Genomic DNA, 25242 nt, shown 5'->3' with positions numbered 1-25242 from the left:
TAGCCAAAGGCCTGGGAGAAGAGCAATGTTTTCACCTAGAACAGAGGTCAGCAAACTTTTTCAGCAGGAGGCCGGTCCACTATCCCTCAGACCTTGTGGGGGGGCCGGACTATATTTTGAAAAAAAATATTGAAAGAATTCCTATGCCCCACAAATAACTCAGAGATGCATTTTAAATAAAAGCACACATTCTACTCATGTAAAAACACCAGACAGGCCCCACAAATAACCCAGAGATGCATTTTAAATAAAAGGACACATTCTACTCCTGTAAAACCACGCTGATTCCCAGACCCTCCGCGAGGCAGATTGAGAAGGCGATTGGGCCGCATCCAGCCCCCAGGCCTTAGGTTGCCTACCCCTAGCCTAGAACCTAAACTGCATTTGTATGCACACTGTACCCTAATATATGCATTATTGTACACATAGCTTGACTGGATAACAATATGGTGAAATTAGGTGTCTTTAGATGTGCACTGGATCAGATTTATTCTGCAACCCTTATGCAGGTACAGTGGTACCTCGGGTTACATACGCTTCGGATTACAGACTCCACTAACCCAGAAATAGTGCTTCAGGTTAAGAACTTTGCTTCAGAATGAAAACAGAAATCGTGCTCCGGCGGCACAGCGGCAGCAGGAGGCTAAAGTGGCGCTTCAGGTTAAGAACAGTTTCAGGTTAAGAACGGACCTCCGGAATGAATTATGTACTTAACCCGAGGTACCACTGCACTCGGATTCTACACTTAATAACTGTACATGGCTCAGCTACACAGATACATAGAATGTATACTTGTTGAACATTACATGTGAATAATTAACCAGATGTGCAACTCGACTACCTGTCCATGCAGGTACAGCAGAACCTAGTTTCTCGAACTTAATCCGTTCGACTCCTGAAACCATTCAAAAACCAAGGTGCGGCTTCCGATTGGCTGCAGGAGCTTCCTGCACTCAAGCAGAAGCTGAGTTGGACGTTCAGCTTCCGAAAAACGTTTGAAAACCGGAACACTTACTTCTAGGTTTTTGGTGTTTGGGGGATGCTTTGTTCGTCAACTAAGCCATTCGAGAACCAAGCTACCACTGTACACAGACTGTACGCTCATCGAACGTCACGTGTGCCTGTTCCTCACGTTACCTACACTTAGGCTGGAAGTAACTTCAGACAGATTTCAAGGAAGCTTTCTCTTCCTATTCCCAGTGTTGGTAGGCAAATCCTAGGGGACGTCTCGGGCCGTTTGAATTCTGTGTCTGTGCTGGTATTATGAAATCTTGACATGGGGAAAGAGGGTGTGAGAGAAAGAGAGGGGTCAGGAGAGAAGTGCGCGAGAGATGTTAGCTCTGTCAAAGCATTAGGATGCTTACCTCCTCCTTAACCGCCGAGGAGTTGTCAAGGAGTATCAGTTTTGCCGAATTAACATGTAACATGACGGGCGAGCTCCTGCTGAGCTGTCTAAATCGGGGCTTTTCCCTCCGCGCACACGTTAATCTGAAACGGTATACTTGCCGATATCTCCGCTCAGCGACGCTCCTTTCTATGCCAAGTCACAGCTTGCGATGCTAACGGAATACTTTCTCCAGTAATTTGCACTTTGATGGGATCGTAATGGCACTTGGCGGGCTGGGCAGGGGGAGTCCCAGATCTCTGGCAGAGCGGCTGCTTTTCACGAAGAAGGTCGTGGATTCAGTCCCTGGCATCTCCAGGTAGGGCGGGGGGGGGGAATTCTGTCTGAAATCCCGGAGATATGCTGCCAGTCTGTGTAAGCAGCATTGAGCTTGATGGGCTGGTGTCTAACTCGGACCAGGCAGTAACGGTTCTGAATACCAGTTGTTGGAAACCACACGGGGAGGGTGCTCATGTGCTTGAGTGCTGCTTGCAGGTTTTCCACGGGCTTCTGGTCAGCCACTGTGAGAACAGGATGCTGGACTAGATAGGTCATTGGCCGGATCCAGCAGAGCTCTTCTTATTTTCTTACCAGTGGTCTCCCCTGTAAACCTCAGCTGGTCATGCAGCAGCCAGATTACTGGCCAAGGTTCTATTCTGAATGCACCTAATCCCTAGTCTTATACACCACACAGGTTGCCAGTCTGTTTCCGGGCCCAACCAAAGGTGCTCACTTTAGTAATACAAGTATTGTTGTTGTTGTTTAGTCGTTTAGTCATGTCTGACTCTTCGTGACCCTGTGGACCAGAGCACGCCAGGCACTCCTGTCTTCCACTGCCTCCTGCAGTTTGGTCAAACTCATGCTGGTAGCTTCAAGAACACTGTCCCACCATCTTGTCCTCTGTCGTGCCCTTCTCCTTGTGCCCTCAATCTTACCCAACGTCAGGGTCTTTTCCGGGGAGTCTTCTCTTCTCATGAGGTGGCCAAAGTATTGGAGCCTCAGCTTCAGGATCTGTCCTTCCAGTGAGCACTCAGGGCTGATTTCCTTAAGAATGGATGCGTTTGATCTTCTTGCAGTCGATGGGACTCTCAAGAGTCTCCTCCAGCACCATAATTCAAAAGCATCAATTCTTTGGCGATCAGCCTTCTTGATGGTCCAGCTCTCACTTCCATACATCACTACTGGGAAAACCATGGCTTTAACTATACGAACCTTTGTTGGCAAGGTGATGTCTCTGCTTTTTAAGATGCTGTCTAGGCCTGTCATTGCCCTTCTCCCAAGAAGCAGGCGTCTTTTAATTTCGTGGCTGCTGTCACCATCTGCAGTGATCATGGAGCCCATGAAGTATAGAATCCTAAAATTGTACAGTTGGAAGGGACCACAATGGTCATCTACTCCAACCCCCTGCAGTGCAGGAAACTTTGGCCCAACATGGCGCTCAAACCCACTACCCTGAAATCAAGAGTCTCATACTCTACCAACTGAGCTGTCCCAGTGGCCTAATAATAATAATAATAATAATAATAATAATAATTTTTATTATTTGTACCCCACCCATCTGACTGAGTTGTCCCAGCTTTTCTGGGCAGCTTCCAACAGAATATGAAAACACATTAAAGCATCAAATATTAAAGACTTCCCTGTACAGGGCTGTCTTCAGATGTCTTCTGAATGTCATATAGCTGTTTATGTCCTTGACATCTGATGGGAGGGCGCCACTACCGAAAAGGCCCTCTGTCTGGTTCCTTGTATCTTCACGTGTCACTGTGAGCAAACCGCCAGAAGGCCCTCAGAGCTGGACCTCAGTGTCCTGTCTGAACGACGGGGGGTGGAGACGCTCTTTCAGGTATACAAGGCCAAAGTCGTTGAGGGCTTTGAAGCTCAACATCAACATTTTGAATTGTGACCAGAAACATACTGTGTTTAAATCCCTAAGTGATGCATGTTCACATATCCCGAAAGACTACCTCCTTCCCTACAGACCTTTCAGGTCTTAAGAGTGGCAGAAGCGTAGTTGGTAGTTCTGCCACCCTAAGTAATTTGAGTGGTGGCAGCCCAAGAGAGGCCGTTCTGTGTGGCAGCCTCTAAACTGTTCAATTCCCTCCTCGCAGAGTGCAGCTGGCACCTTCATTTTGTGGCTTTTGTCATTTACTGAGTACATACCTCGCTATGCTGGCCTCTGACAACTGGGATACATATTTAGGACCCACCCCATTCTTCCCGCATAAACTGCTTTGACTGATTTTAATATTGAGCTAAATTATTGTAGCCTACCTATAAGTAAACTAAGAAGCAGCTGCAGATCAATGGGAAAATATCTGCTTTGGATACCGGGCTCCAGCTTCAGGCAGCTCCAGTCAGGACTGGGAATGTCCCTGCACGAGGAGAGCTGTTGCCAGCCAGTGCTGGCAGTATAGACTTAGATCAGTGGTTCTCAACCTGTGGGTCCCCAGATGTTGTTGGACTACAACTCCCATCATCCCTGAGCTCTGGCCTTGCTAGCTAGGAGTGATGGGAGTTGTAGTCCAACAACATCTGGGGACCCACAGGTTGAGAAAGGCTGACTTAGATGTTCCAGTGTCTTGACTCAGTATACAGCAGCTTCCTATGTTCATGAATGAATGCATGAATGAATGAATGAACGATGACCAACAACACATGAATAATGCATGAGAGGGCTCTGTTGTGCTTTGTATTCTACAGGCTTATGAATCTTCCCTAGGCTGGTAGTTTAAAGGGCCAGGGCTCATTTTAGAAGATAACCTGCATGGCATGCAGCCCATCACGTTGAATTCAGCCTGCCAGCTACAGTATGTTTCCATGGTCAACCACGTTCTTGACCTTCTCCCCCATTTTTAAGTCCTAGGCAATTGGCATGTGCTAGAGGTTGCCTAAATTCTCTGCAGGTGACCTTACATGGATGGGTGGGCATGTTTGCCTCGATTGCTCAGGCCAGGTTTAGAAGTGTGCGTTCTGTGTGGCTGTTTCTCTGAGAGGCCATTCCATGTGTCTGTGCTCAGCAGAGATTTCTCTCTCAAGCACAATTCATCTTTTCAACCTAGTGTGGATGGTGAATCAGTTCATTCCAGTGCCTCTAGGGGTCAGTAATGTTTAGAAGACCCTTTGGACGATCCATCTATACCTTCAGGATTCTGTGTAGCAATTTTAGTCACCTGGACAGGTAAGATTTGTGTGTTGTGTATGCAGTCCTTTACATTTCCATACAAGGAAAAGGTACACGCACACACACACACACTTAGACACTTCTCCCAATATATTTTTTTTCCAAATGGTATACCAATACCAGGGTGGGAAAAAGTTAGTTTGGCTTTTGCTGTTGTTCATCTTCTTGTTAGTTAGGATCTCGGAAGGGTAGTTTTTGCTTTAGGCTAGCTCTGCGCTACAAAAGCAACTCTAATTTCAGAGAGTTTAATAGTGTCTTCTCCCAAAGGGATGGTGCAATTTGCAATTGTGGGAGGCTATTCCAACAGAGGTCTTAAAACCATTCTTACACCTTACAGAAAACGAAGCTGGTGAGAGTCTGGGCTGTGCTACTTTAAACTGTAGGTCTGGGATGGAGAACCTGAGGTCTTCTGGTTGCCTCCCACAACCTGGTAAACTCCAGATGTCTTGGACCACAACTCCTACCACCCTGATGATGGGCCATGCTGGCTGGTTTTGATGTGAGTCTCAGTTTGCCTTTAAAGGGGCATGTTTGCAGCTAGGCTCTTGAGCAGAAGTACCGTATTTTTTGCACCATAACACTCACTTTTTTCCTCCTAGAAAGTTAGGGGAAATGTCTGTGCGTGTTATGGAGCGAATGCCTGCGGGTGGCGGGGGGGATCTGCTGCAGTCGTGAGCAGAGGATCCATGGTTCCTCTTCCTTCCCTCCTCCATGGTTACAAAGCATGGATCCACATGGATCCTCAGGATTTTTGCATTGGGCTACTCCAAACTCACTGTCAGATCACATGTCTGTGGCCACAGCATGAACCACAAAAATCATATATCTACTATTTTGTTTAGAATATTTTTTTTCCTTGTTTTCCTCCTCTAAAAACTATGTGCGTGTTATGGTCTGGTGCGTGTTATAGAGCGAAAAATACGGTATTTTAGACTCCTGGCTCTGTAAAGCTGGGAGGGACCCAAGGAGTCACCATCTAGTCCAGGCTTCCTCAAACTCAGCCCTCCAGATGTTTTGAGACTACAGTTCCCATTATCCCTGACCACTGGTCCTGCCAGCTAGGGATCATGGCAGTTGTAGGCCAAAATAATAATAATAATAATAATAGTAGTAGTAGTAGTAATAACAACAATAACAACAATAACAATAATAATAATTTATTTATACCCCACCCATCTGGCTGGGTTTCCCCAGCCACACTGGGCGGCTTCCAACAAAGTATTAAAATGAGTGGTCTGTTAAACATTAAAAGCTTCCCTAAACAGGGCTGCCTTCAGATGTCTTCTAAAAGTCTGGTAATTGTTCTTCTCTTTGACGTCTGGTGGGAGAGCGTTCCACAGGGCAGGTGCCACTACCAAGAAGGCCCTCTGCCTGGTTCCCTCTAACTTGGCTTCTCGCAGTGAGGGAACTGCCAGAAGGCCCTCGGCGCTGGACCTCAGTGTCCGGGCAGAACGATGGGGGTGAAGATGCTCCTTCAGGTATACAAGACCGAGACTGTTTAGGGCATTAAAGCTCAGCACCAACACTTTGAATTGTGCTCGGAAATGTACTGGGAGCCAGGGTAGGTCTTTCAAGACCGGTGTTATATGGTCTTGGCGGCCGCTCCCAGTCACCAGTCTAGCTGCCGCATTCTGGATTAGTTGTAGGTCAAAGGTAGCCCCACATAGAGCACGTTGCAGTAATCCAAAAACATCTGGAGGGCAGAATTTGAGGAAGCCTGATCTAGTCCAACCCCCTGTGATGCAGGAATCAGGGCTAAATAATCTCCCCCCCCCCCCAAAGTGATGATGTGCAGATGTGAAAAGGGCCATCAGAAGTATTCAAGGGGTAGGCAACAGGTAGTCCGAATACTTCTGAAGGGCATAACTACATTCATTTAAATGCTTTGTGTGCTTCTGAATTCCTTGTGTATAGGAACATTTTTTTTTTAAGTCTCTTGTTATTTTTATTTTTATTTTATTAAGGGGAAAATGCACACATGGGTGCAGATCAACATTGTTGTTATTTTTATAAAAAAGAATGGGTTGACATTTGGGCGCACGTGTGTGTGTGTGTGTATGTGTGTGTGTGGCATGTCATGGAGCGACTCTGTTTGCCCATGCAAATAAGCACAGAGGCAGGGATATTGTCAGGCGGCTGCGAAATTAAGAGGTAGGTCAGGTTTAATGGAAACATCTGTCATTAACCCTTTTAACAGAGGCTGCCTGAGGGGAATCCTGGCGAATAAAAGCTGCGCTGCGTTACATCTTACCTTTAGCACCGCGGAGCCGCGGCAGAATAGTTAGCATAATGCACTTCTCCTGTTCTGCCAGCGTTTACTCTGGAGCACCGAAGGCTGCATAGATCAAGGAGAAAAACACATGGCTCCCCACCCCCTTCTCCCTTCCATGGTTTGAGTCTCTTTGCCAGGGGTGGGGAGGGAGACCAGTCCTGAGAACGTGGATGACTTAAAGGCTGCTTGTTACAGCTTTTTAGGCCTTCTGGGTGACTTGGTATTCTACCATGACATGGGTGTGCCCATGTGGTGGTGCAGGGGAGAGCTGGGACAGATGTGCACACTCAGAGAGAGAGAGCTAATGGAAATCCCAGGGCTGCTAGACTATTTTCCGAGGCTTTCCCCGAGAATGTATAAGAGGAACTGTGTACAGCTTCCTTACATGGGAAGGGCGGGGGTTCTGCGTCATGCATCCCATCGCGATTTGTGGATTTTTCCCTCAACTGGAAAGATCACAACCAAGGAGTGGTTTTCTTTAAGTATAAGCTGGAAGCATGTAGAATAAACCAGAATAGAGGTGGGCAATGTTTAAGACATGAGTCTTAAGTGCTGACTGTGCTAAATCTTGATCTTGAACCCCACGACATCTGGGTTTGTTTGTTTTTCCCCCAGCTAAGTCCTACACATAGTAGACCCAAAAACCTAAGTTACTCAGAGCCCGCAACTTTCACAGGTCTACTTTGAGTAAATGGATGAAACCCCTTGGAGTCTCATGGCATGTTTATCTGGGAATACAGTGGTACCTCGGGTTACTGACGCTTCAGGTTACAGACGCTTCAGGTTACAGACTCCGCTAACCCAGAAATAGTACCTCAGGTTAAGAACTTTGCTTCAGGATGAGAACAGAAATCGCATGGCGGCAGCGTGGCAACAGCGGGAGGCTCCATTAGCATAGCTGTCAACTCTTCCCTTTTCTTGCGAGGAATCCTATTTGGAATAAGGGAATTTTCCTTCAAAAAAGAGAAACGTTGACAACTATGCCCATTAGCTAAAGTGGTACCTCAGGTTAAGAACAGTTTCAGGTTAAGAACAGACCTCCAGAACGAATTAAGTTCTTAACCTGAGGTATCACAATACCCTTTCTTTTAATCAGCTGTGAATGGACTTTGTAGGTTTCTGTATTCTTTCACTAGACCTCGGTTTTACAGTGGTTTGTAAGGAGAAAATGTGAGACTCGCTCTGAGATTTAAACAAATGACAGACCAATATTTGCACGTGAAATTCAGCTGTCTTTTGTTTCCTGTGTCCAATGTGCACCCTTCCTATTCCAAGATCATGGAGGAGCCGGTGCAGTGTAAGTGTTTAGAGTGTTGGACTAGGGCCTGGGAGTCCAGAGTTCAAATCCTCCACACTGTGGTGACCTTGGGCCAGTCATGTCCTCTCAGCCTACCTTATCTCACAGGGTTTTTTTTGTGGTGATTAAATGAGTAGCGAGAGAACCATGTGTGCCACTTTGAGCTCCCTGGAGAAAAAGCTGGGATATAAATGGAATAAATGTGGCATTCCCCCCTGTCTTCCTGCTCCGTCTTTACTCCACCCTTCCATTCGCCCCCCCCCCAATAGCCTTTTGCAACATCCAACCACACAATATCCACAAATCCATGTGAGATTTTTCTTTAAAATTCCTCAAACACACCTTCCACTTCCACCATTCCCGCTCTGGTTTCCAACATCCCGTGACTGATCCTTCCCCCTCCATGTTTAAAATGTTTACGAATATGTGTCCTGTTCTTTTCTAAAGAAACCTATGAGGAGGACAAAACAGAAATGATTAAAGTGCTCACGATAAATCTATCATTAGCATCCTTATCACTTTTTTGTTTTAAAGCCAGGAATCATTATCCAGAAGCTTTAGTTCTGTTCTTGAAGCAGGTAAAGAAATCTGCTGTTGAAGTGAGTTGACGGGCGTTTTGCTTCAGTTGTACCACATCCCTCTAGGTATTTCACATCACCCACCAGTGCAGTTGCCATCTCTTGTGTCTCATTGTGGACAGAGCTGCCTCTCTCTCTCTCTCTCTCTGTGTGTGTGTGTGTGTGTGTGTGTGTGTGTGTGTCTGTGTGTGTGTGTGTCTGTGTGTGTGCAGGCACACACACGTGTGTGTGATATTTTCGAGTGACATTTAAGAGTGTGGGAGCTTCCATTTGGATCCCTCTCTCTTGGCTCGCTCCTCTTCCTTCCACTCACACTCTTTTTTTCCAAGAGCAATTTCTTCTGTGAGGCTCTCCGGTTGCCAACATGGAGGAGAGCCATTGTTGGAAGTGGGGAAGGCAGCCGAGCTGGCGTTGAGCGAGGCACTGGCAGAGGGAAGGGAAACCCTTCTGTGTCAAGAGGGCTTGGCCATGGCAAGGCTCTACAGCCCATGCCACACACACTCTCTCTCTCTCTACGCCTTCCTGCCAACAGCCTCTGTTTGCCCTCGTGCCAAAGCTTATTGGGGGAGATGGTGTGTGTTATCTTCATGGCTGCCTAATTAATAACCCAGCTGACAGTTTCCATAATAATTACCTTACCTAAAGTGAAGGGGGAAACAGAGCAAAATCCCTGCGCGTGTATTTAAATGAGACATGCTAACAACACTCTTCCTTCCCCTGCCCTCCCCAGTCATAATCATATGCTGATTTCCAGTAGCAATCAGGACTAGAAGTAGCCTTGTGTTTGTGCGTTGGGTTTTGCTCGCAAAACTGACGAGGCAGTTTTCTTCCAAACCTCTGCTGTCTTGACCTCGTTGTAATAAAGCTCTGGCCTATGGAGGACTCCTGGAAAGAAACAGGAGGCGGGAAAGGAAAGGAAAGGAAAATACATTGAGGAGGGTCCCGTCATTGGGTTGTCCTTGAGAAGTGTCCAGAGCAGTGAGAGAGCCTGCTTCATGAGGCTTTATCGGGCTAAAGAGAAGCATCCTGTGGGACAGAAATGTTCTGAAAACAACAGCAACATACGAACCTAGGAAGCTGCCTTAGAATCAAAGAGTTAGAAGGGACCATGAGGGTCCAACCCCTGGCAACACAGGAATCTTTTCCCCAACATGGGGCTCAAACTCACAACCCTGAGATTAAGAGTCTCGTGCAGACTGAGCTGAGGTCAATTGGATTTCGTCTTAATTTGGGTTCTCTGAAAGTGAAGCAGAAAAGTGAGGCAGGGTATGACTACCTGCTTCAATCAGTGATGTTTCAGTCCAGTGCCTTATTTTCCCCTTGAAAATCTTCCATTTCTTAAAGAACAATGAGTGGGTGCCAATAATAAGTACAATATTCGGCAAGTTTTTAGCTTTGCTCACTTGGTGCAAAGAAAACAAACTAATAAAATAGAAATATACGTAAAATGAAGGAACATGGTGAAACTTAAGGCTAGGTGGGGGACCTTATACCAAGTCAGACTGTTGGTCCATCAAGCTGAGTGTTGTCCACACTGACTGGCAACAGCTTTCCGGGGTTTCAAGCTCAAGTCTTTTCTCAGCCGTCTCTGAAGGTGCTAGGAATTGTACCTGGGACCTTTTGAGTGCCCTTCCCTCAACGAATAATAAAAAGGACCCCTGACCATTAGGTCCAGTCGTGACTGACTCTGGGGTTGCGGTGCTCATCTCGCTTTATTGGCCGAGGGAGCCGGCGTACAGCTTCCGGGTCATGTGCCCAGCATGACTAAGCCACTTCTGGCGAACCAGAGCAGCGCACGGAAACGCTGTTTACCTTCCTGCCGGAGCAGTACCTATTTACCTACTTGCACTTTGATGTGCTTTCAAACTGCTAGGTTGGCAGAAGCAGGGACCGAGCAACGGGAGCTTACCCCATTGTGGGGATTTGAACCACTGACCTTCTGATCGGCAAGTCCTAGGCTCTGTGGTTTAACCCACAGCACCACCCATGTGTTAAATAATTAAATAACATGTTCCCTCCAGAGCAGATACATATTTGTTTGTTGGGTTTATATCCTGCCTGCCTTCCTGAAGGAGCCCAGGGCAGCAAACATATCCACGTTTTTTTAATAAACAGAAAAGCACTCACAGAATCATAGTATTGTAGAGTTGGAAGGGGCCCAGACAGGCCTGGGAGAGCTCAGTCAGTAGAGCAGGAGACTCGCAATCTCAGGGTTGTGGGTTTGAATCCCATGTAGGGCAAAAAATTCCTGTATTGCCGGGGGTTGGGCTAGATGACCCCTCATAGTCCCTGCCAACTCTATAATTCTATGATTCTATGATCTAGTGCCACCCCCGGCAATACAGGAATATGCAGTTGTCCCACACGGCCATCAAACCTACAACCTTGGCATTATCAGCACCGCACTCTAGCCAACTGAGCGAACACAGTTAAGGCATTCTAAAAACAGCTTCAGTTCAAAACTGAAGCAAACATCTAGAAGCAGTTTCAGTCAAAAACATCCTATAAACAGTTACAATTAAAAAGCATGATTTCATAACATGATTCAGGCTCTGAAATTGCATCCAAGCCTGTAGAGTTTGTTATTCTGGACCAGTTATAATCTCTCAGGCATTACACACACACACACACACACACACACAAACACCTCAATCTCTGGCTCCTCTTTTCTAGAGAAGAGCAAGGGTAGGACTGGGGGCCAGGGACTTAGGTTGGATCCAACACCTGTTCAACTTGGGGCTTATTCACACTTCTCTTTCCTCCACAATTTAAAGCTCCATGTCTGAGCACCCTTTTCCTTCCCTGCTCTGGAGCTTTCTCCATCTAAACCTGCTCCATTTGCCCCAACAGAGCAAACATCAATCTGTGGAAAAATCCAGAATTGACATTTGCTCCTGTTCAGCTTTAAAGAGCAGTTTTTTTTGTGGGGAAAGCTCGGGGCAAAGAAATAATAAACATTTGGATGTGGAGCGTCAAAGCATTGACCTCCATGTGGCAAAATGTGTGGATAAGCCCTGCTGGCAACCTGGCAGAGAACATAAATTTAAAGGCTTGCTTTTCCTCTGCCAACCTTAGGAAGAGCGGCGGCAGCACCCTCAGTTCTGAACAGGGTATAGATCTGGCATAGCTTTAAGCCAGTGTCCATAGAAACTAGCCGAGTTGATCAAAGTTTTGAAAAGAGCGACGACATACATTTATTGCCCCACCCACTTTTGCCTCTAGGATGGGACTCCTGCGGGGATTGCCTTGGGCTGAAGAAAGGCCCCAGCCTTGTTCTCATGAGATAAATTGGGGCTTGACGGGAACCTTCTGTGGTTGAGAGGCCCTTAGTAGCTCTTTTCATGTTCCTTGCCTCTAGGCGAACAGTGTCAAAACACGCAGACATATAAAAAATAAGAAACTTCATCTCATAAACATACCTGAACTACCATCTGGCAACCATCCCAGCAGCCTGGTGATCTCTTTAGCACTCCAGCATGCAGTTTTATTTTGAAAAAAGAAAAAGAGGAAGAAAATCAAGGGTCCTGGGCAGGTTTGCATGCGGCCACATGGCTCTCCGTAGAGCATGAGCAAACTGCACCAGTGCAGTTTCCATCAGATGTATCGCAACAGATGCACGAGGATATGCCACAGTCAAGCTGTTTGTCTTCCTTAGACTCGGGGATGCGGAGAATGGCATTCAGCGAAGCAAAATGACTTAAAAGTAGGGTGAACACCTGAATCTCCCAAAGGTGGTGTCCAGTGCAGAAAGTGCACATAGGAACACAGGAAGCTGCCTTATATTGAGTCAGATTATATTGGTCCACATAGCTCAGTCTTGTCTCACACTAAATTCAACCTGTGCCTGTGTGTGAGTGTGTAGAGCTAGCTAGCTAGCTAGATATTCCTCTATACATAAAAAAGTCAGGCTGTCAACAGTTAGCCCCCACTGGAGAATTTGTAGTGCCACATCACAAACTTCTGGATTTACATGAAATTAAGGCAGGGAGAGAGGGAAAGATGGGGGGGGGGTAAAGGGAGGTTGTTTGGCGAGGTGGGGCAGCTGGAGTTGGCAAGCAATGCAAGCAGAGGGGGCAGCCATGTGTGTGTGTGTGTGTGTGTGTGTGTGTATCACAACAACAACAAATCTTTCTTGACTATCTCCAGGGGGGTCTGTGGGGGTGCGAAAAACCTAAAGGATAGTTGTTCTTGAAAAAATATTTTTATATATGCTTAAAACAAGCTGGATTAATTTCAACAAAATGCTTTGCAACATCTGTATACCCTCCAACATTTCTCCGATGAAAATAGGGACAGCCTATTTCATCATCATCATCATCATCGTCATCATCTGCCCCACTAACTGGATTACCCCATCCACTCTGAGCAGCTTTCAACATATATAAAAACATAATAAAACATTTAAAACTAAGTCATACCTCGGGCTGAAGTAGCTTCGTGATGAATATTTTCAGGTTGCGCTCCGCGGCGACCCGGAAGCAACGGAGTGCGTTACTTCTGGGTTTTGCCATTTGCGCATGTGCAGGCACTCAAAATGACATCATGTGCATGCGTGGAAGCGGCAAAACGTGACCTGTGCACGCGCAGTCGTGCAGTTGCGTGTTACGTTCACTTCAGGATGTGAACGGGGCTCCGGAACGGATCCCGTTCGCATCCAGAGGTACTACTGTACAGGGCTGCTTTCAGATGTCTTCTAAAAGTTGTATAGTTATTTATCTCATTGACTTGACCTTTACATAATTCCGTGCCCTCCAACATTTCTCTGGTGAAAATAGGGACATCCTAAGGAAAAGCAGAAACCGGGACGGCTTCTGTAAATCCGGGACTGTCCCTGGAAAATAGAGACACTTGGTGGGTTTACATCATCCCCCCTCCCTTACTTGGCTTCACCTCTCCCCCCCCCCCTTACCTGAAAGCAAAACCCATTGAATTCAATGGGAAACTACTGAGAAAACATATATAGGATCTTGCTGTCAGAGCTACTACACCACACATTGCTTTTTCCTAACCGTGGCAACTTTACAGCTGCGAGAGAAGGCTCTTTCATTGCGTCTTTGCTACTCCCCTCTTACTGCCACCCCCACGTCCTGACGCTCCCCATTGCTTTCTCTTCCTTTGCTTCCTGCTGCTCTTAAATGTGCCTATTACCCTCTGGCTTTGACCTTAGGTAGCTGTGAGCACCAAGCCATGTTATTCAGAGCGAAGTAACACCAGTAGCCAGGAAGGAACAATGTCGTTCAAGCCAGATAAAATAAATCTCGCATTTCCTGTTAGGAGACTGGGCCAAAAAGCAACGATGAGACTCGGGGAATGAGCCACTTGCGCTTCAAAACAGAGCGAGCGAGCGATTGAGCAAGTGGCGCACACGGGACAGACATGACCGCAACCCGTGCTTGAAAACACCAAACGAAAACAAACTCGCTGTAGTGACAGGGAAGAAGTCAGGAGGAGGAACCAAAAAATTCATAACACAGGGAGCTTTGCCAGGCTTGAAACTCAGAACGTAGCATGTGCCACACACACACAAATAAATAAATCCTGGCTTTCCTCCCGTCAAAGAGTGCTGCTGTTTGTAAGCTTGTCTACAAAATAAGGTAATGGGGAGATGCTTAGGAACTACAGCAGGCTGCCATAAACTGAGTCAGGTTCAGTGATCCATCTAGCTTCATATGGTTGACACTGACTGGCAGTGGCTTGCCGAGGTTTCAGACAGGGATTTTCCCTCAGCCTTATCTGGAGATGCTGGGGATTGAACCTAGGACCTTCTGCTTGCAAAGTAGATGCTCTACCACCAGGCTATGGCCCTTCCTTTTATTTTTGTGTGTGGAAATGCTACAGAGGTGCTATGAATGTTTGACAATGGAACAGTCTCCCCCGGTAGGTTGTGGACTCTCCTTGCTTAGAGGTTTTTAAGCTAGGGTTACCAGATGTCCATGGTTTCTGGGGACAGTCCCCAGCTTTGCAAATCTGTTCCCGAACAAATTCTGTCCCCAGATTTGCAAATCTGTCCCCGGGAGACGTGGCAGCGGCAGCCTCAGCAGCCCAGAGCTAGCCTGGTAGTGCAGTTGGCTCTGGCTGGCTTCAGGAGCTGCTCGCTGCCATGGTCCCCACCATTTTTCCTCACCGGAAGTCCCCATATGATGTGTCTTGTGCGCAACCCATCATATGGGGACTTCTGGGGAGGAAAAATGGCGGGCGCCATGGCAGCGAGCAGCTCCTGAAGCAAGCCAGAGCCAACTGCGCTACCAGGCTGGCTCCGGGCTGCTGACTGCCGCCGCCACTGCCAGAGCGGAACCGGGAATGTCTGGCGGTACAGATCTCCTGCCCCCTTTCCCCTTTGTTTTGACTGATGGGGGAGGCTCGGGAGTTGCGGGTGGGCGGCCGTTGCCCAGTTTTTTAAAAAAACTCTGCGCATTTATGTTTCACAGGGTACAAAAGAAGGGGTTTACACCTTGCCTGGCAGAGAAACCGCATGCCTTGCACCCCTCCTGGGCAACGGCCGGCCACCCATGACTCCTGAGCCTCCCCCGATCTGTCAAAACAAAGGGGGAAGTGGGCAGGAGATCAGGGAAGGCTCGGGAGTCATGAGTGGGCGGTGCACCATCGCCCAGTTTTTAAAAAACTCTGCGCATTTATGTTTCACAGGGTGCAAAAGAAGGGCTTTGCACATTTATACAATATGCATGTGTGCTTGGGCCCAGGGTCTTTTGACTCACCATCCCCACTACTGACTCCCTGTTGCTACTCAGCTTCAAAAAAGGAAAGAAAAAGAAAAGTTTCCCCAGATTCATTGGAAAAAATCTGGTAACCATATTTTAAGCAGAGGTTGGATGGCCATCAGCTATGGATGCTTTAGCTGAGATTCCTGCTTTGCTGGGGGTTGGCCTTGATGACCCTTGGGGTCCTTACCAATTCTACAATTCTATGATGATAGAGCGTTCCATGTGGCCTTCTGAGCAAACCGTAAGCTAGCCTGTTGCCCATGCTGAAGTATAATTGAGCTGCCAATCTGGTCACCTTCTGTAGAAGGATTAGGAGGCTGAGCCATGTTATTCCTCACCACAGACAGCCAAATGTCTTGTGTTGCCCTTGGGGTGGGGAGTGACGCTTGTTTATTGGAAGGGCTGGCTTACCCATGTAGCTTCCTGACAACACAGAGGTAGTAATTGGGATTCCTTGCCTTGGCTCCTGTGCAAACTGCTCTTGGATCATGTTCAGTTTTCTGAGAAGCAAATTGGAGATGGTGCCCCAGGCATTGCAATAATAATACTCAAGCACAGTAGTTCGTTTCATCTTCAAAGTGCTGTACAAACACCAACTAATTAGAATTGTGTGTGTGTTCCCCCCCCCTTCCCCTTCGTCTTCTAAAGACATAGCAAAATAGTAGGATGAAGACGAGCTCTGGCTGTGAATTATTCAGATGTCGAAAATGCTTTTTAGTAAGTCCTTTCTCAGGAAGTTGTTTAGGAAACCTGGTAACCCCAGAGTGCCAGAGAGAGTCTTCTTGTGATTTGAAAACTGGCCAAGAGATGACAATGGAGTGCAAGGTGAGCTGGCAGGTAGAATGTGCTGCAGACTCCAAGGTTCAAACACATGCATGAAAGCAAAGATCAGTTTATACAACCAGTGGAATCAAGTGGTGAAACTTTTGCTGGACTGCGGAAGAGATGACTTGACATTCTTGCTGGAGACAATTTTGAGAGGCACGTTTAGGTGATGTTTGGGGAGAGTGAAAGGTTAGCCAAATCACTGGTGGTTCAGATAGTCTGATCAGGTTGTGACTGGGGGGTGCATCAATTTCTGTTGCTCCCAGCTTCTCGTTTTTCCAGTTCGGTTCCTCACATTGGTCTGTGAATTCTTTTCTTTTGTTAAAAACCTCATGAAAATTCATCAGAGGTTAAGTGCAAATTTCACCAAATATAAATATGAACTTTTGCCTGGTATACACATTTTTTGCAACTGTCCAACATTTCTCCAATGAAAATAGAGTGCAAGTAGATAAATAGGTACCGCTCCAGCGGGAAGGTAAATGGCGTTTCTGTGCGCTGCTCTGGTTCGCCAGAAGCGGCTTAGTCGTGCTGGCCACATGATCCGGAAGCTGTATGCCAGCTCCCTCGACCAATAAAGCGAGATGAGTGCCTCAACCCCAGAGTCGGTCATGACTGGACCTAATGGTCAGTGGTCCCTTTACCTTTTTAAGGAAAAGCAGGACATTCTGGGATCAAATCAGAAACTGGGATGGCTCCTGTAAATCCAGGACTGTCCCTGGAAAATAGGGACACTTGGAAAGTTTGCCATGAGATTTTGGGCCGTACACCCATTTGGTGCAAGTCGTGGTCTCATGGGAAGTAATGAATATTGGCCTTCAGTGGGCTGGAACTCACACCCAGTGAAAGTCAAGTTTGCAAGACTGACTTAGTGGTTCTTTGATTGCTTCTGGACCTCAGGAAACCACTTGACTTGGTTGACCTTTCATGTCATCAACTGGTTGGGTCAACCTACTTGTCTAGAAAACATGATATCTACAGAAGCTTGAGCCCCAGGATCTACCTTCCTTCCTTCCTTCCTTCCTTCCTTCCTTCCTAGTTAACCACTTTGGGTTTATTTAACTTAACAAGAATGGCAATCCAGTTCGTGAGATCCAAACGATCTTTGTTTAGTGATAGCTTATTAATTCAGCTCTAACAGATCACATGTATTAAAGAGCAAAATATTCCCCATCAGCTACATTTTCCAGGAATTTCCATTTTTACCTTTTGGATGCCAGTGACTCATGGAGTCTAACTCAGGAATCTCGGAATTTCCACACAAGAACAATGCAGTTTTGCTAGGATCTTCTGACATTTGCATTTGTCATTAGAAGCTACCTCATCCAAAGGAAATATGTGTGTGACCTTTATAATGCTGTTTCTTGATGCTAAATAGGACACCTCTTTTGCAGTGAAGTGTCAAGTGAGGTCTGTGTAAATGGTGAAATCGTTTCACCATTGGAAGATATATAAAATGTGGTGTGATTTGGGAACAGCGTGACAATGGTGTGCTTGAGTTAACCAGGGTGACTTCTGTAAATCTAGGACTGTCCTGGGAAAATAGGGACACTTGGAGGGTCTGTAAACCTATGGTGCAGATGTGACCACAGTGTTTCCTGTGAGTTCAAAATTCACAAGGTGGGACTTACGGATGCAAAGCAGTTCCCTATGTTGAGAATTTGCAAGTGAGGCAAGAAGGCAAAATAATAATAATAATAAATTAAAAGTGGATGCCAAGGAAAGCACAGCCCCATTAATCTTTGGTATCCTGGTATAGGAAGCTCCACAAAATTCCAAGGTAATATTATTATTCTAGGGACACGGGTGGCGCTGTGGGTTAAACCACAGAGCCTAGGATTTGCTGATCAGAAGGTCAGCAGTTCGAATCACCGCGACAGGGTGAGTTCCCATTGCTCAGTCCCTGCTCCTGCCAACCTAGCAGATTGAAAGCACGTCAAAGTACAAGTAGATAAATAGGTACCACTCTGGTGGGAAGGTAAACAGTGTTTCCGTGCGCTGCTCTGGTTCACCAGAAGCGGCTTAGTCATGCTGTCCACATGACCCGGAAGCTGTACGCTGACTCCCTCGGCCAATAAAATGAGATGAGCGCCGCAACCCCCAGAGTCGGTCACGACTGGACCTAATGGTCAGGGGTCCCTTTACCTTTATTATTATTCTAGATAGCAACCTCAAAAAAAAAACAAAAAAAAAAACTGTGGGTGGTGGTGAAAGGCCCCTTAAACATTGCTAGCAGGTTGGAGATGGCCATGGATTTGCTTTCCAGATACGCAGACCGTGGAGTTCACTGTTCGCTCAGCTGGGCCCCCGATGTATTGTGCGTGCTTTATCTTGTTCTCTACTTATGTAAACCCCACTTGAAAAACACAAAGCAAAATTGGGGTTGAAGTCCCAATTGTGTCAATACGCTCAAATGATGTGGCAAGGTTGGGTTGCAAAATTTGATTTGTTACAGAGAAGAAAAGGATGGGCCCTGGGGTTAGTGAGGCCTTGGCTTGACAAGAGAGTCTGCGATTGCCTGTCTGGGGAGAGAAAGCGCATTCTGTGTGGGATTTCCATCCGTCTTTCTCGCTTTCCCTGGGCTCCTCATGCCGCTGCCGCTGTCCCCTGTGACAGATCGGGAAAAACAAAGCGGCGAGAAGAAGAGAGTCTGGGGCAAGTGACGCTGCTCAGTAGTTCATCGCATTATCACAGGTGAAGAAGAAAAAGAAGCACCCAGGTAATATTGTCTTGGCAAAAGTGTTGCTGGGAGGGTTTCTAAGATGTGGGTGATATAATGGAGACGAAGTCTTCCCTGTGTTTCTGCCCTTGCATAATGCATGCAACACTTGTTGCTTCCCTCCATTCTCAGGCAGAAAGTGTGAAAAGTCTGCTGTCTGCTCTGGAAGACACAGTGGGCCAGTGTTGATAATACTTAACATTTAAACAGTGCTTTCGGTTGTTCAAAGCACTTCAGGTACATTATATTGTTAGCATCTTCACAACAACTATTTAAGGTAAGGTAAAGGTAAAGGGACCCCTGACCATTAGGTCCAGTCGTGACCAACTCTGGGGTTGCGGCGCTCATCTTGCTTTATTGGCCGAGGGAGCAGCTTCCGGGTCATGTGGCTAGCATGACTAAGCCGCTTCTGGCGAAACCAGAGCAGCGCATGGAAATGCCATTTACCTTCCCGCCAGAGTGGTACCTATTTATCTACTTGCACTTTGACGTGCTTTCGAACTGCTATAGTCCCCTTCTCGAAGATTGGGGGAGTGGGGGAACTGAGACCTAGAAAGAATGGCTGCTTAAGCAAGTTTCTTTTTATTTCTTTTTAAATTATTTTCTTACCTATACATCAGAGGCTACTAACCCTGATGGTTGTGTTCTCACTTCACAGTTGGAGCCAGTATACCTCTGAATACCAGTTACTGTAAACCACTGAAAGGGAGAGTAATGTGGCACTCAGGTTCTGGTTACAGGCTTCCCATAGGTGTCTAGTTGGCTGCTGTGAGAATATGATGCTGGACTAGATGAGAGACTTGCAACAGGCTATGCTTGTGTTCTTATCTTACCTTTCTTCTTTCCTGGAAACATTATTATTATTACTATTTTACCCCGCCCATCTGACTGGGTTGCACCAGCTACTCTGTGCGGCTTCCAACAGATATAAAAACATAATAAAACATTAAACATAAAAAATATTCCCTATACAGGGCTTCCTTCAGATGTCTTCTAAAGGTTGTATAGTTACTTAGCTCCTTGACATCTGATGGGAGGACGTTCCACAGGGATGGCGCCACTACCGAGAAGGCCCTCCAGCTGGTTCCTTATAACCTCACTTTTCACAGTGAGGGAACCACCAGAAGACCCTCAGAGCTAGATATCAGCGTCCAGGCTGAATGATGGGAGTGGAGACGCTCCTTCAGTTATACAGGACTGAGGCTGTTTAGGGCTTTAAAAGCCAGCACCAACACTTTCAATTGTACTCAGAAAAGTGCTGGAGCCAGTGTAGGTCTAAGTAACATACACGTGGCTCTTCCTAGGTGGCCTCCCATCCAAGCATGGACCAGACCCAGACCTGCTTAGCTCAAGCAAGGTGGTGGCCTCATGGTACCATAAGTTCATACCATGGTTCCTAGAACAGGAAAGTTTTGAACCTGAGCCTTACTGATTCATATCCCAATCTCTTAGCTTATAGACTGCATCACCTTTCTTTGTGAATACTGCTGACCATTCAGCAAGCAGTGAGCATTATCAGTGACTTAAAAGAAAAGAAAACTCCCTAATAACTGATTAAAAATTATCCTTGTGGGATGATCTGTATGCTTCTGATGCTTCATAGAGAGTGGTCTGTATGGAGTATGTATGAATAACCTGACAAATGGCGAGGAGAGTTTTGCTGATTTTGAACTGGATGCTGAAGACTTGATTGCTATGCACAGGACTTTTGGCAGAACAATTGAGAAAGCCGGCATGCCAGCAGGTCACATGCAAACAACAGCAAGTTCAAAGGTCTACATTTGCCTCATATCAGGTGTAAACAAGGTTTTGTTTTTCCCCAGCCGGAACTCAGTTCTGGCACCTCTCAGGTGGGCAGCATCAGCATTCTAAGAGAAAGACGGAGGTGTTCATGGTGTGTTCTGGCACCTCTTTTTCTAGAAAAATTGCACAGGGTATAATATATATATATATATATATATATATATATATATAATCCCTACTATTGGCAGGTTGGTGGTATATTTCTTCCCAATGATCTAGTACACTCTTAGCTTAATACTTATGCTCCCATCAGTTTTGGATTGCAAACAAAGATGCTCTGTCTACTTTGAGGACACTTCTAATGAGTTAATTATGATGAGCAAAATACAGACTTGCTGGATCCAATGGCCCTTTGAGCTGGCAGCAAAACACGGCCCCTGTAGGAACCAGGAGCTGGGTCTCAAATTGGCACAGTGGCACATGGGTCGTAATTCCAGCATTGGCATCTGATTCCAGAACTGACACGGCAACTCTGCTTCTAATGGGAATTTTCAGATGCAGGCTGTGACACAGATGTGGCCTTGGACCATGTCACTGAGTCTTGTCATCTTATTCTCCAGAAGGCTGCAAGTTTCACAGGAAAGTTGGGACGTCACATTTTCTGAGGCTAAAGGTTCGGTGAGCTGAAGTGGCACAGCCTTGCTTCATAGGAGTTGGTATGCTGCCTTCTTTTTCTTTATTAGGAACATGGGAGACGGTCCTAAGTTAGATCCTTGTTCCATCTAGCTTAGTTCTCTCTATTCTGAATGGTAGGAGCCTCTGAGGGCATCAGGCAGGTGGACATTCTCAGCTCTACCTGAAGATTTCAGGGACTGAACCCGGGGACTTCTTCATGGAAAACTCTGCCACTGAGCTACATACAGCCTTTCCCCATATTTATTTGTCACTTGCTACAGAATTGTCTCAAAGCGACTTGCAAAATATTTTAAGCTTCCAATCAACTTGGCAACTTTAAAAAAACAACAGCAGATACACTGAATAAGCCTAAAATGAAGCAAAAGGTTTCTAAAGGTGTTCGTACAACAACAACCCTGAAAAGGATCCTTTCTATCCCACCACACTAAAAAAAATGAGCACCAAAAATTGAACATAAATGATATTGCAGTACAATCAGTGTTAAGACTCCCAAACCCAGGAAAATAGGAATGTCTTCGCCTGGTGCATAAAGAAGCTGTGACAATGGGCACATCCACACATGGCTTCCCCCAAAGAATCCTGGGAACTGTAGTTGTTAAAGGAGCTGGGAATCCTTCTCCTGTAGGGAGTGAACTACAGTACCCAGGATTATTTGGAAGCCCTGTGAAGGAGGCACACAGAGAAGGACCTCCAGGTAGGTTCTTGTAGCGAGAGGTGGTCTTTGAGGTTTTTATTTATTCGATTATTATCTTACTGTTCCTCCAAGGACATCAGGGTGGTGTTCATTGTTCCCAGCCCCTTATTTCACTGTTGCAATAACCCTCTGATGTAAGTGCATTGTGAGAGTGATTACAGCTCAAATAGAAACCCCATACATCTCACTGTATGGGGGAAGAATGGGACCAATGTGCTGTTTAGCTGCAAACCATTGATGAGCAACATTGTTGTTGTTGTTGTATTCGTATATGTTTCTACAGAAACTGCTTTGAGATTTTTTTTTTAAGCGGTATAATCCTCCGCCAATAAATACAAAAAAATTCAGAGCTCCAGCTGTCTCTCCTTATAGTTTTTATCTTTAAATCAGGCAACCCTCCAAGTGGATGAGAGATGGGGAAGCTGTGGACTTCTGGGTCTTGTGCGACTCCAACTCTCATCAGCCACAGCCAGTATGGCCAATGGTCAAGGCTGGCGAGAGTTGATAGAGTCCAGCATCATCTGGAGGGCCATGGATTCTTCATCCTTGAAGCAGAACACTATCCTCTGCCAGCAGGGCATAAGACTTCATGTCTGGGCCCTAGTGCAACACTCTGAACTTGGCCAGGGTTTTCTCATTACCTATAAGGGTACCATGAACTTCTTGGGCTCTGTGTTTTTGTGTGTAGATCTGATTGTCAGGTCAGGAGAAGCCCCTTTCAAAATGCTCTACAAGACACTTGAAGGCAAAAAGAGGGCTTCTGGTGTCATCGTGATGGCAGGTGATGGACAAGTGAGTGACTCCACCCAGCTATCAAATTTGATTCATGAGGGGTGGGGCAGATAACCATCTGATCCATTGACCAGCTCAAGTTCCCCACTCCCAGGCTAGACTATGACAGAATCCAGTGCATTTAAGGGCATGGCAGAGAGAGAGAGAGAGAGAGAGAGAGAGAGAGAGAGAGAGAATGTAGATAACTGGCTATTTCATACAGGATTTTTCATGGCCCTGGGTTCTGCATTACCTCTCCTCTCTCATATTACATAGCAGGTTATTTGCCCAAAACATGGAATTCAGTGGTCTTTGCATGGACGTTGTTCATATCATTCACCTAGCAATTTGGCTGAGGCTGTCGGTCAACAAGCATGCAATGTGTGGAGAGAGCTGGGCTGGACTAACTGTTCTCCCTGTCACCAGCATGAGAAGTTCATCAACTTCTGAAACCTTGCCCAACAGAGACTGGAGCAGAAACGAGACTTCTTCTTTTTTTTCTGGAGCAGAAATGAGAGTTTTTATTTTTCCACAACTTTTGATCTGCTTCAAACTAAGAGAGTTCATTTCAGCATCACAACAGCACCCACCTAACCCCCCCGTCCGCTCGCCCGCCAGCTTCGTGTTGCAATCCAGACTAGGCTGCTGATTCCTTCCTTTTGCAAGGCTGTCGGAAGGAAGGCTAATTTAGAGCAATCCCACCAATTCACAAAGAGGTCATTAGGTAGGCGGAAGTCCCTGGCAGGTTATGAACCAGACAGTCTGTGCAAAGGAAGGTCAAGGGGTGAGCCTTCTGTTTACTGAGTCTCTAAACGGTAAGCGTCTGACTCAATATGTAGCCATTCTCCACGGCGAGACCCCCATTTCTCAGCGATGCAGAGTTGAGGTGCCATATATGGGCCCATTCAGAACCCCCTCAAAACACCAAGTCAGTAAAAGAACTCCCCCTTTCTCTCTGCACTCCGAAATGAATTGACTATCCCTTTAAACTACTGGAGAATTTTACTGCTGGAAGCTGTTTAACAGGCATAGAGCTGGGTGCTTAATTGTGTCAACAATTATTCACACATTAGCACCATCTCTTCCTTCAGGTTTGTACAGCAATGATTCGTGAAAGTAAGTTGATCATATTCATCATAAATAAAATTAGCTTTGGGCAAAGTTTGTATGTGACAGGAAGAAAAAGGGGGGGGGTTGTTGAAATTAAATCCTCAGCTGTGTAAGTAGCTTGTCCGCTTCTGAAATCTGTTAACTGAAAAATGTGTTGAGTGTAGGGAAGTAAATTGGGATATGCATGCATGTGTTTGTTTCTAATAGAAGGGCACATTCATGCAGAATGCAGATCAATTTGCGAAATCATATAATATTAGCAATAATGTGGTAAAGAATAATTACTTTGGAAAACACTTTCCTAGTGTGCCTTTCCGTGGGTGCATTTGTAGCCAGGTTTTCCAGCAGAAGCATTTTAGTGCACAGAAACATAAAAAATAGCTTTGCTGGATCAGACTCAAGGCCAACTTGTTTAGCATCCCATTCTCACAACGGCCAACCAGATACCTGTGGGAAGCCTAAATTCAAGGCATCTGCACAACAGTGCTCTCTCCCCAACAACTTGTATTCTGTACCATCTGACATTTCTCCAATGAAAATAGGGATGTCCTATTCCAGAATAAGAATAATACCCCACCCATCTGACTGGGTTGCCCCAGCCACTCTGGGTGCCTTCCAATATATCTAAAAGCATAAAAGGTAAAGGTAAAGGACTCCTGACAGTCGTAGACGACTCTGGGGTTGCGGCGCTCATCTCACTTTGCAGGCCGAGGGAGCCGCCGTTTGTCCATTTCTGCAGACAGTTTTTCCGGGTCATATGGCCAAGCATAACTAAGCCGCTTCTGGTGCAACAAAACACCGAAACCAGAGCAGTGCATGGAAATGCTGTTTACCTTCCCACCGGAGCAGTACCTATTTATCTACTAGCACTTTGACATGCTTTTGAACTGCTAGGTTGGCAGGAGCTGGGACCAAGCAACGAGAGCTCACCTCGTCGTGGGGATTCGAACCACCGACCTTCTGATCGGCAAGCCCAAGAGGCTCAGTGGTTTAGACCACAGTGCCACCCACGTCCCCCTATATAAAAGCATAATAAAACTTTAAACATTAAAAACTTCCCTATACAGGGCTGCCTCCAGATGTCTTCTAAAGGTTGTATCTCCTTAGCTCAGGAGTTGCAAAACTCCATACCCTCCAACATTTCTCTGATGAAAATAGGGACGTCCTAAGGAAAAGCAGGACATTCCAGGACCAAATCAGAAACTGGGAGACTTCTTCAAATCTGAAATTGTCCCTGGAAAATAAGG

At 46.2% G+C, this 25242-nt stretch overlaps 1 protein-coding gene across 5 annotated transcripts in view; it reads left to right on the top strand.

Annotated features, from left to right (window-relative positions):
- Nucleotides 1–25242, top strand: part of SOX5 (SRY-box transcription factor 5) — a 775029-nt gene that overhangs the window by 275751 nt on the left and 474036 nt on the right. The window contains exon 1 of one of the 5 annotated variants that reach the window (XM_079992442.1): nucleotides 18795–18981. The exons of the other annotated variants lie outside the window; for them this stretch is intronic. The gene's annotated coding sequence lies outside the window, so the exon portion shown is untranslated. Of the gene's footprint in view, nucleotides 1–18794; nucleotides 18982–25242 lie in introns of those variants that run through there. 5 annotated transcript variants of the gene reach the window in all.

This window comes from Podarcis cretensis (genome assembly GCF_951804945.1).
Source record: "Podarcis cretensis genome assembly, chromosome: 10".
In the NCBI taxonomy this organism is placed as follows: Eukaryota; Metazoa; Chordata; class Lepidosauria; order Squamata; family Lacertidae; genus Podarcis; species Podarcis cretensis.
This window is presented reverse-complemented; position numbering and strand designations above follow the sequence as displayed.